The sequence below is a fragment of the Gigantopelta aegis genome, chromosome 4, assembly GCF_016097555.1.
Source record: "Gigantopelta aegis isolate Gae_Host chromosome 4, Gae_host_genome, whole genome shotgun sequence".
In the NCBI taxonomy this organism is placed as follows: Eukaryota; Metazoa; Mollusca; class Gastropoda; order Neomphalida; family Peltospiridae; genus Gigantopelta; species Gigantopelta aegis.
The window spans coordinates 46223310-46236881 of NC_054702.1; positions in this window are offsets into that span (position 1 = coordinate 46223310).

Genomic DNA, 13572 nt, shown 5'->3' on the forward strand with positions numbered 1-13572 from the left:
TTGTATGTCATGTCATGTGTGTCAGGTTGTGGGCAAACTAAATCAGCTAATTCCTCCCTATCCCCTGCAGAAGGTTCCCATAGTTGGGGAAGCTTTTTCAAAAGTGTTGATAGATGTCGTGGGGCCATTACCGAAAACGCGTTCAGGCAACCAATTCTTGTTAACAATTATGTGCGTAACTACGCGTTTTCCAGAGGCGATTCCCTTAAGGAAGGTTACTGCGTCTGTTGTAGCTAGTGCGCTGCTTAAGTACTTCACGTACACGGGTTTACCAGGTGAAATTCAAAGCGACCGGGGTACGAACTTTATGAGCAAGTTAATCCAGCAAGTACTGTCTATGTTAGATATACGACAGATTCGTTCTGCTGCATTCCACCCTGAGAGCCAGGGCGCCATAGAACGTTTCCACCAGAACATGAAAAGTATGCTCCGCTGCCATTGTTTCGACAATGGTACTGACTGGGACCAGTCAATTCCTTTCGTGTTGTTCGCAGCACGGGATGCTAAGCAAGAATCCTTAGGATTCACCCCATTTGAGCTGGTCTATGGGCATTCAGCCCGAGGCCCACTCAAATTGGTAAAAGATGGTTGGTTAGACAAGGATAATGCCGAAAACCTGCTGATTTATGTAGGGAGAGTTAGAGATAGGTTGTGGCAGGCGACCGAACTGGCTAGGAAGCATCTGAGCTATGCTCAGAGCAAAATAAAATCAGTGTTTGATAGGAAGGCTAAGAGTCGGGAATTTAAACCAGGGGATAAAGTGCTGCTGTACCTTCCCATTAAACGGGGTTCATTACAGAACAGGTATTTCGGTCCCTATGTTGTGCACAAACGGGTTAATGAGACAGGGTATGTGATAAACAGTCCTGATAGGGTTAGGAAAAGTAGGTATTGTCACATCAATTTGCTAAAAGGTTATTTTGACAGACTGCCGATAGTTCCAGTGTTGCCTGTCCAAATTGAGAGTCACTCAATTTCCTGTGATGACGTCAAGACTGCAGAGATCAAATTAACCAACAGCCAGATTCTAGCAGACTTGAGTTCCTATCTACAGCACCTTGACAGCCCCCAGCGAGCAAAGCTGACTACGTTAATACAAGACAATGTTTCCATTTGTCAGGACTTTCCAACGGTTACCAATACTTTAATCCAGGATGTGCGCTTGGAACCAACGCTACACTGATTCGACAGCATGCCTATCGGATAAATCCTGTAAAACGTGCGGCACTAAAAAACGAGATAGATTACATGTTGGAACACGACATTCTGGAACCATCAAACAGTCAGTGGGCATCACCTGTTATTCTGATTCAAAAGGGAGATAACAGTTTCCGGGTGTGCGCTGACCTACGTCGCGTGAATCAACTCATCAAGGCAGATGCCTACCCTCTACCCCGCCTTGATGATTGCATCGACCGAGTTGGACACGCGCAATACATCACCAAATTGGACCTACTGAAGGGTTTTTATGCCATTCCGTTAACGGAGGAAGCTAAGGACATTCTGGCGATCATCACACCTGACGGCCTCTTCCAATTCCGAGTGATGCCGTTTGGTTTGAAGACTGCCCCTGTTGCCTTTCAAAGGAGGATGAACCAGGTGTTATCAGACTAGAAAACGTCAGTGTATATCTGGACGATGTGGTGTTAGCCACCGACACTTGGGATGAACATTTAACCAGGCTACAACAAATATTCAGTCGCCTACAGAAAGCTAACTTGACTGTGAACCTGGGCAAATGTGAATTCGTGAGAGCTTCAGTGACCTACTTAGGTCATACTGTCGGACATGGTTGCGTCGCCGCACTGCAGGCCAAGACACTAAGCATCAGCCAGTACCCTGCACCGACCAACCGTCGTGAAGTTCGCCGGTTCCTTGGTATGGCTGGTTATTATCGTCGTTTCTGTGCTAGATTTGCGACGGTAGCGGCCCCCATCACATCGCTGCTAAAGAAGGAAACGAAGTTCCAGTGGTCAGATGAATGCGAGAAGTCATTCAACCGTCTCAAGCAGATGCTCTCCTCGTGTCCCGTGATGGCAGCACCAGACTACCGAATGCCTTTCAAGCTAGCTGTGGATGCCAGTGACGTGGGAGCTGGAGCTGTGCTGTTCCAGGAAGACGAAAATGGACTGGACCATCCTGTAAGTTTCTTCTCGAAAACGTTTGACAAACACCAGGTGAACTATTCCACTATAGAGAAGGAAGCTTTGGCCATGGTACAAGCTCTGAAGCATTTTCAGATCTACGTGAAATCGGCAGTGCACCAAGTGGTGGTCTTTACTGATCATAATCCGCTTACTTTCATTCACAGAATGAAAGCCACCAACCAGAGAGTTTTGAGGTAGAGTCTTCTTCTGCAAGAATACCCAATTACCATTGAACATATCAAGGGCACATCCAATGTAATCGCTGATGCCCTGTCCCGAAGTTGAACGTTATGATAATGTGTTGACATTCTTGATTTCTATTTTGTTTATATATATTTTATTTTGTATACCAGGGACTCAGAGACTCAGTGTGATTACTGGTAGTCACCTTATTATTATATGTGTTATAAATGCCCGTATGCGTCGGTTAACGCACTTTTGTTTTAATGTAGTATATTTCCCTATTCCTAGAGTAGGGGAAATATCCTTTTTGACGTGGGGGTGTGTGACGGTACATGCTCTTAATTTTGTTTTCGCCTGTGGCGATATTAATTGTTTTAGAAGGCCGTGTGCAGTTCCAAATTGCACTTATCCAGGTGGGCAACTTGTTACGTAATACTTCTGCGCGACGGTCCTCGAGCTGTACGCCTAATACACACCCAGAGCAGGTGTGGAGGCCATGTGGCTAGTAGTTACGTAATATCTCCGGTAGTGCTGTTTATGGCCAGGGGATTGCTCGCGGGATGGCGACAGCCAGACTGAAGATCAGAGAGAAATATACCAACTCTGGGAGAGGTGGAATATCATATGATAGGTGAGGTACCGCGTTGTACTCCCAGGCAATATTCGCTGTCTCTGAGAGTTTTGTATAAATAGCTAGGGTTTAGAGATATCTACGAGAACTAAAAAGGAAGGCTTCCCGGGAACGTTGTCCGTTTGGACTTTGGTAAATATATTATTTCTGCTCTGTTGTATAACCTTGATGTGATTGATGTGACTTTAAATATTTTAATACTGTATTATACCAATATTAATACTGTATTATACCAGTATTAATTCTGTGTTACAAGGTTACTGAATGAGTAGTTAGGGTTAATTAAAAATTAACCAGTTAGGAATAGAGCTGTAATTCCTTTATTAATTAAATTCCCCTGGCAGCGTGTCTCAATTATCACAAGTGTGTGTATTAGCGTTTCTCAATTATCACACGTGTGGGTGTTGTGTCACGGTGAAGTGATTAGCATATTGTGTAAACTAGACATCTAGAGATTAACTAATTAAGTGATCAGTTCTGGGTTGTTATTATTGTTGTTATTAATTAACTACTGCGGCAGTACATTTGTCAGCGTAGGTTAATACAGATTCCAAAGTGTATTGTGTTTTTGTTGTGTTTTCTAGTGAACTAAACGTGCTATATTACATATACTGTATATAAGATCGTATCTCTGATCATACCTAGACGAGCCATACTCGGGTAAATACCGCCCGTTACAGAGAGATCTAATAGATATACAGTTAGGAGAGATATTTGGACAATCGTGTTTTATTCAGTTACGGGTATTATAGAATCCCCGTGACACATAGGTATAATTATTGTATCAATGCATAACATATATATTTTGTTATATTATTGAAATAAGCCATAATTAGTAATTGCAAACTGTCTGATCACTATTACTTGTTGGGGGTTTTATTGTTTGTAGAACGTATACCATTTAATACCATCCACACATTTTTTTTTTTTTTTTTTTTTAAATCTATAAATGAAGAAATAAAGAACGAAAGAAAATAATAAATAATTAAATTGATATATTATGCATACATATACATGTGCACAAGTTGCTCATTGCATTTAATTGTTGACATTCTAAAAATGACTATATTATTAATGAATCGATTTGCAGTCATGCTTGCTTTGTGCCATATTATAAGAATCCAGTTGTATCGGTGAAAATTACAAGTATCTTGGTCTGGGTGTGTTTATTTGGTATCATTAGAAGCGCCGCGTTTCGTAGAACATCTATTAAAATCAGCTTTCGGGAATTTTTATCAGACGTATTAATATTTTAAGCTATTTCAAAGGAAAATAAACCAAAGGTTTATCGTGATAGACTACTTTCAACTGGGTGTTTGCTTAATTAATTATTTGTGGTTGTGTCTGCGACAGGGTGAGGATGACTGCCCATGGAATCAAGCTTGGTACGATTGGCTGGCTGTCCGTCTGCAGTCGTAACCACTAACAAAAGAAAAGAAAGTTTGCCACGGTACCATTGGTGGACTTTCACACCTGTGACAAAACGAGATATTGTCAAGCGTTTCTTAGTTGAATTCAGACCCGTGATAACGCTGTATATGCATTCAGAGGAACGCAAGTGTTTTATTATAAAAACAAATATATATATATCGAGGGGTTAGTGCCAGAACCCATTACATGGTGAATTATACAAAAATGAGTTAATCACCTTGTCAGCATCATGGGAAGGTGTACTATCATTTCACAATGTGTCATTCAAACCAATCATTTATTTATGCTTTTATAGAACAGAACCGAAACCAATTGTCTTTTATGTCCATATCCACAAAAGGCAAAAACCATGTTTTTAGCACTAACTTATTCTGTCTCTAGAATTTTGTAGTATCACCCATAGCTGACAGACATAACGCGTTAGCTTACAACACTGGATTGTGGTGGGCTGTAAACTGTCTGAGAAGATTGAATCCTAGGTGCCATACCGCATGACAGGCTAGTGACATATTATGCTAGCTCTAAGTGTTTACATCCAGCGAAGGTGTTTTGGCTTACAAAGAAATAACAACTCTGGCTGAGGTAGCTAGAATTGACTGTTTACGCATTACGATGACCGGTCCGTTTGTGATAATCTGAGATGGACTGTAAACAATGGGGGGTGTGGGGTGGGGGGGGGGGGGGGGGGGGGGGGGTGGTGGGGGTGGAAGTGTTTAGTTCTTAGACATCTGGAATGTGGTAAAATGTGTGTGTTGTTAACTAGTTGCTGAATAAATGCCGGTTATGTAAATAGTTTAATAAGAAGTGATTGCAGAGTTCATGTAGTTCTACAGAAAAAACACGCAGTTAAGAAAATATTAACTGAACAGAGACGGAAAACCTAGTTAAACAGGAAAGTAGTTTTTCCCTTATTTTAGTCTGAATAGTTACTATGTGTATTAGAGGGGGGGGGGGAATAATTTGCCGGGGGCAGGACGTAGCCAAGTAGTAAAGTGCTGGCCTGGTGTACGGTCAGTCTAGGATCGATCCCTGTTAGTGTAATCATTGGACTATTTCTCGTTCCAACCAGCGCTTCACAACTGGTGTTACAGACCATGATATGTAGGCCTACTATCCTGTCTGTGGGATGATGCATATATTAAAGATCCCTTGGTGCTAATAAAAAAATAATTGCCCATAGAAAGAAAGAAAGAAAGAAAGAAAGAAAGAAGTGTTTTATTTAACGACGCACTCAACACATTTTATTTACGGTTATATGGCGTCAGACATATGGTTAAGGACCAAACAGATTTTTTTAGAGGAAACCTGCTGTCGCCACATAAGCTACTCTTTTTACGACAGGCAGCAAGGGATCTTTTATTTGTGCTTCCCACAGGCAGGATAGCACAAACCATGGCCTTTGTTGAACCAGTTATGGATCACTGGTCGGTGCAAGTGGTTTACACCTACCCATTGAGCCATGCGGGGACCTCACTCAGGGTTTGGAGTCGGTATCTGGATTAAAAATTCCATGCCTCGACTGGGATCCGAACCCAGTACCTACCAGCCTGTAGACCGATGGTCTGCCACGACGCCACCGAGGCCGGTAATTGCCCATAGTTTCATCTCTAAAATATATTTGTGGTTATTAACCACATGTCTGACACCACATACCTGTAGTTGTGTTGAGTGTGTCATAAATATATAATTCCTTTCTTTCTTTGTTTAAACATGGCTCCCATATGCAACAACCTTAGTTAAAAATTATGATCTAGCTATGTCTGTATTTTGTAGACAATTTGAATATTATATAAAAAAAAAAAATTAAGTTGCAATTTAAAATGAAAATGCCTGGGAATTGTTTATTGTAAAAAGGATGCCGGCCCAAAGATGATAAATGTTTTATGACCATACGCAATAACATATTTTAATTTACTTAGCATAGAGTGAAATTAGTTTATATTATTTCAAAGGCATCATCACAGGATTGTAACTTTTCTAGTCATTGTATATTTTATAGACATTATATAATATTTGACATAGAGTTGAACATGAATTAGTAGATACAGGTCAAGTATTTTTCTTTAAATCGGAGTCCGTTCATGGTAGTTCATATTATAACTAATTGGTTAGAAGAAGCGACCCCCTTTATATAAATGGCATAAAATAAATATGCATACTAATAATAAATATTGTTCATTGTAGTAGTTGAAATGTATGCACATTCATATTTTCTGGGCTAAAATATCTAGATATTACTACATTAACTGGAATAACTGTAGCATTTCAGATGTTCCAATGATGAAATATCTCTGGTCATTATAACAAAGTGGTTACTGCTATAGTGTGTTTAAATAAAATGTGTGTGTGTACATGTATATCATTCTACGAGCGCATTAGACAAACATTATACTTAATCACGCACCAGATCAGTGCTGATGACGAATGCATTAAACTGTATTTAGATATGTTTTACACCTGGTCTTATTGTACTTAATGGTATTCACTGGTACATTAAAGATTGTGATATGTACTTTCCTGTCAATGGAGGAAATGCATATAAATGATACCTTGTCGCTGTTTTGTTGCAGCAACCACTATGCCGGTAACAATTTTCCTTTTGCATTTTACAGACCAAGTGTAGAAATACCTCACAGAGAGGACATATGATAACTATGGTTTAAACAACTTCCAGATCAGGTTGCCGGGGTCTGGGTTGAAAATTAACGTTGCGGAAAGACACTGGCTTAAGATGTGATAATAATCCAGCTCAGATTTCAAGACATCGCTTGCCAGATTCGTTTCGAGTTGTGCTGTGCCATAGCCAGCTTTGTTTTGTAAATCCACATAGTCACGATCACGGGACACACACACCTTTCCACCTGCGTCATATTGAATTCTTAGGGGAACAAAAATAACAGTTAAAACTTGATACACAACTATCCACAAGCACCAAACGCCTAGGGTTTGAGGATTAAAAAAAAATATGGAACATGGAATAGGTGATTTTAACAATTCACTAGCCATATATATATTCAGTATCTTTTTGTGCCGCACATGTATTTAAATGTGAACCCTTGAGTTCACATTTAAATACATGTGCGGCACAAAAAGATATTAAATTCACCATTTTCCCATTTTATCACATAGATATCAATGATGAAGTGAAAAGAAAGACAAAGGAAATGTATTTTATTAGAAAGTTTTGTCCACTTCTTAATAAATTATTTTTTAAATACATGTATACTGTACACTTGTTTTCTTTTATCATTTTTATTTATATAATTGCGGTGTACAAGATGAAATAATGCCGACTGCACAAAGTCAAGGGGAAAAAATATATCAAGATAAAAGTTTGAAACTTCTATTGTCCGAACCAAATTGTTAACAATTACGAAAAATTACTCTCCTACCTTTAATTGCCGTTAGATTTACTCCAAAGTTTGTCCAGACAAAAATCTTGAAAAAACCATTACAATGACACAGACTCCACATACCAGATGATAACTATGTCACCTATATCGACTTCGCTGAGAGCGCATAGGGAAAAAGCGTGTAATTTTTTGCTAGCTGCCATTTTGACTTTTTATGGAATATTCTTCAAGAGGGGTGAAGGATAGGAGTTAATCTAACAACGTCATAACATGTTATGATATAAAAGCAAACGTGATGACGTCATATTATTTTTATTTTTTTATTTTTTAATTTTTTTAATGATACCACTAGAGATCACTGATTTCATATTAATTATGTCACATACTTTGGAGGCTTTCACCCCTCTTGAAGAGTATTCCATAAACAAGCAACATGGCAGATGGCAGAAAACTGCATGTATTTTTCCCTATGCAATCTCAGTAAAGACGATATCGGCGACATCGATGCAGTATTGTGTGTGAAATCTGTATATATTTGTAGTGGGTTTTTTTGCGATTTGTGTCTGGACAAACTTTGGAGGAAATCTAACGGCAATTAAAAGTAGGAGAGTAATTTTTTGTAGTTGTTAACAATTTGAACCAGCGGTCACTGCATTGGTCTAACGAACAATACTATTGGACAATTTGACGCTTACAAACCAATGACTTTGTCGGTACTAAATATGACGTCATCACGATTTGACAAACACACAAAATGACGTCATGTAGTTTAAAGAGTTTGCCTTTACGGGTCTCTGTTTTTGGTGTTAAATTAATAACAAAATATCATTTTAATGCAATTCATTATAGATTTGGAAGCAGAATAAAGAGAACTTGTGTATTTTAAAATTTTCTATGAACGTGATTAAATTACAACGTTATAGTAATTCTCAGAACAGTGCGTAAAGTGGTTTACATCGTTCCTATACAGGTTGGCCTTCGTGCGTGTGCGTCGAAAATAAAGGCTTTTAGAGAAAAAATAGCTGAGGTAATAAATAGAATAACAAACTCGGTATCAGTTATTATCAAATTTATGTCCCTCGTGAAATAATTTTCATTTGTCACTCGCTAAAGCTCGTGACAACTAAAAATTATTTCACTCGGGACATAAATTTGATAATAACTGGTAACTCGTTTATTATCCTCTATATATATATTCATACATACATACATCGACGACGAAATGAACGGCACGCCAACGTTACAATGCGATTTCATGACAGATTTGGCGGTGGATCGGTTATGGTGTGGGGTGGTATCACTATGACTGGCAGAACCTCCCTTCATATTGTGCAAGGAAGGGTCACTGGGCAGTACTACAGGGACAACATACTGACACCCTTTGTCGTCCCGTTTGCTAGGCGTGTGGGTCAACGTTTTGTTTTTCAGGACGACAATGCTTATCCCCAGCAGTACAACATCTATCGAATGCAAAGGCCAGCAATGAGCCCAGACCTTTCCCCCATTGAGCACGTTTGGGACATGATAGGGAGACGTGTGCGGCAACGTCAATGACCGCCGACCACGTTAGCGGAACTTGGTTAGGCACTGCAAGAGGAGTGGAACAGACTCCCTCAAATGACCATTGAGAGACTCATACGCAGTATGCCTCGTCGGCTGAATGAATGTCTGACACATCGCGGCGGTATCACCCACTACTGATAAAAAATTGTCAACTTCCAAATTTCACTTCTGACCCCAATCGTTGTTCTTCCAGATCTTTGGTGGTCATAAAACCTGCTGTAATACTGAACTACCGGTTGTAATGTTTGCCCAATTAATTCACTATTATCATATAACCATTCCCCACAGCTAATATACATTACAATTTTGACAATTAAAAATTCTTAGAGTTCTCCTACTGTTTTTTATTAGTATATATATGTATATATATCCTTTATCGCTGCATATATATATTGCTGAGACATATTGCCATGGTCAATATATTAAGTCATTCAAACACGTAAAGTACGAAAAGGAAACACAATTTTCCATGTAGGCCATGTACATATGGGAGCTAAAACGGAAGGAAGCCGAGTACATCATAAGTTGGAGGATAGTAAGGGAATCAAACACTCAAAGGCGCCTTTCTGGACAGTGCAACTTGACATGTGTTAAGATGAAAAATTTATTAATGAATTAATATGTTATTTGGGTGTTTTTTAGCAACCGACGTATCTATGACAACCTTCCACTATATTACGCTTGTTCCGCCAAATCACCCACTGTGAATGGTAGTTATCATCCGTGCAGTATACTTGATGCACGTGCTATTCAATCAATGTGTTACGTAGCTCGGTTTTATTTTTACTGTAAATATGTATATTATTTAAAGCCGCACACCCTAGTTCCATCCAGCGAAAATAAATTATAATTTGGTTAATCTACAAACCTGTAACACACTTAGATCACGTTTTTATCAAATGGAGTGAAAAAGCAGGTTTTATATCGATAAATACCATGGGAATCCCCATGTTCCAATTGCTTGAAATAATTTTGAAAGTTAGTATTCTGATGTCACCGGTAGAAGCACAACAATGCCTATGTCACGACAAATTTCACAGACTTGGGGTGCGTTCGTTTCACCTCTCCTGGACATGTTCCAACTGTTCTGTCCTGGTTGTATCCCCTCTCCAGATATCGTAAGACTGAGCAAAATTATTGGTTTTAAGGGTTTGTAACGTTTTGTATTGAGACACTTACTTGTCTGAACTTTATTGTTACTGAAAATGTTCACGAACTGTGAAGAAAAATCTCACAAATGAACAACAACAAATCGGATGTTGATTGCGCGAACCGCGCACGAGAAAACAAACCGAACCAAAATGATAACGGTCACGTGATATACCAACGTCTGTGACATTAAAAATAGATTGGACCTCGCTTGCTTAACGTTTTTTTCTCGACAACACGTTTTGTGAAAAAATGCAAAAAATGCATTTCGTGGTTTTACAAACATCAGGATTACCAAAAAGCACTTCAGGTGAATGGAAATGTGTATTCTAAATAATAAAATGTAAGTAAAGTGCAATTTTATTTGTGAAAAATGGGGTTTAATAGCGAAAAACAACGCCGTAATGGTTAACAAATAAACGTAACTAGGGTGTGTCCCTTTAAGACTGGCTTAGTTATTGGTAACAGAATATTCATATTGTAAATCCTTATAGCTTTATAGTTTATTATTAATGATATATTAATACATGTAATTGTACAGTGGATGCAATATAATTATATTTTTAATTATTAATATCGCTAGTGGTGTATATGATGTCCCTAATGTGTGCAACATTTTTCACTGCATTAAATATACTGCCGATACTTTTAGTGTATTTGCGTAAACTTAAATATTTTTAACTTTTTGTGTGTGACATTTATATATTTTTAATCATGTTATTGTTATTTTCCTATAGGGTTTAACGTGACCTATCCACAATAAAGAACACTGTAGAATCCACTGCTTTCATCATATATATGGGGCGGGATTTAGCTCAGTCGGTTGAGTGCTCGCTTGAGGTGCTTGCGTTGCAGGATCGTAGCCACCTTGGTGGATCCATTCAGATGATTGGGTTTTTTTTCTCTCATTCGAATGAGTGCCCCACAAGTGGACAAAGGCCGTGGTATGTGTTTTCCTGTCTGTGGGAAAGTGCATATAAAAGATTCCTTGTTGCCTTAGAAAAAATGTGAGAATTACCAAATGTTTGACATCCAATAGCCGATTAATTAATCAATGTGCTCCAGTGGTGTTGTTAAGCAAAATTGACTTTAACTTTGATCATCATATCTGAAACTGGAGGATCCCTTGGTTGGGATGGTGATACGAATGTTTGTCTTTGTACTCGTTGCCAATACGGATATTATAATTATTTTATTGGGTACCCAGCCACATTGGCATTAAAGGGACATACCCTAGTTTCAATCCGTAACAATTAACACTGAGTTTAGTTGATCTACAAACCTGTAACACATTTGGATAAAGTTACAATAGAGTGAAATATGAGTCTGTGACTTTGAAATGGTGAAATACCCTTTAAAAATAGACCAAAACTCAACTCCATAACTGTTACTTTTCAGACGCACGTGCGTTTTTTTAAAATATGAGAAATGCATTTTGTACTATTAAAAACACCAGGATGACCAAAAACACTTCGAATGTACGGAAATGGATAACCTAAACAATAAAATCTAAGTAAAGTATGATTTCAGTTATCAAAAAAGGGCTCCAATACTCAAAAATATGCCTTAGTGTTTAAAAACTAGGATATGTCCCTTTAAAGGGACTATCCTGAGATTGCTGCACTGTAGGATGTTTGTTTTGTTTAACGACACCACCAGAGCAATTGATTTATTAATCATCGGCTATTGGATGTCAAATATTTGGTAATTTTGACATATAGTCTTAGAGACGAAACCCGCTTTTCTGTTAGTAGCAAGGGATCTTTTATATACACCATCATCCAGACAGGATAGCACATACCACAGCCTTTGATCATCACAGACAGTATAGCACAGTACCACATGTGCCTTTGATATACACGATTTCTCACTCCATCATACCAAACAGGTAGTGAGATGGGATGGTATATAAAAGATCCCTTGCCCAAAAAAAGTACTCCATGAAGTGGCGACAGCGGGTTTCCTTCCTTAATATATGTGGACGCCATATAACCGTAAATAAAATGTGTTGAGTGCGTTGTTAAATAAATCATTTGCTATAGCGCTACGACTTTGATGTATCAGTCGATGGAGCGAGAAATGCGGACAGTTTCAAACTGCCCGCACATCAAGGATTGATCCCCCTGTGGGATCCCAGTGGAAAAATGTAGCAGGTTTCTATTCTATTCTATTTTCTATTCTACTCCATCCAGTATTTGACACCACGACAATGATACATAAATCAATTGCTCTAGTGGTGTCGTTAAACAAAACAAGCACTGACTAAGAGCGAGAAATAGCCCAACAGGCTCACCTATGGGGATTGATCCTAAACCGACCGCGCGTTTTACCACTGGGCTACTTCCCACCCTCCATTGTCAATAAAGACCAATTGTATTCTGTTGAGTGCTCAGATTCAGCTGCCATGTCAGCTTTGTATTTTTCCCTATGTCGCGGTTAATCTGCCTTACGCCAATTTTAAACATAATATCAACCAATATATCTTTTCAACTTGGCAAGATGATTGTAACGTATGGTTGTTAAGAATCTCCATTCTGTCGAGACTGTGCTAGGGGTGGCAGTTCTTAGCAAGATGATTGGAACGTATGGTTGTTAAGAATCTCCATTCCGTCGAGACTGTGCTAGGGGTGGCAGTCCGCCTACAGGTTACAGGCTTGCAGGAAGAATGAAAGTATCTGGTGTCATGCTCCTATGGGTCATAGCCAGCATACTTGACACATTCTATTATTCTTGAGTGAAATCATCTTCAAGTGACAGATCTTAATTTTTCAAAAGGTGACACACCCATAGCAAAAGCTAGAGCTGGGCAGTATCAATATCATGACAATACCAAGTTACCATACCAAGAAAATTTCAAAATACTGAAATTTCGTAAACAAATAACAATATATCTGACGAACACAAAATAGCTAAAAAGAAGAGAGAGAGAGAGATGAGGACCATGTGTATGGAATTTAATTTTATTTAAATGAAATTAGCAGGGGAGACTTAACTCGGGCATGCATTTAAGGAAGGAAATGTTTTATTTAACGATGCACTCAACACATTTTATTTTTACGGTTATATGGCATCAGGCCTATGGTTAAAGACCATACTGATATTGAGAGAGGAAACC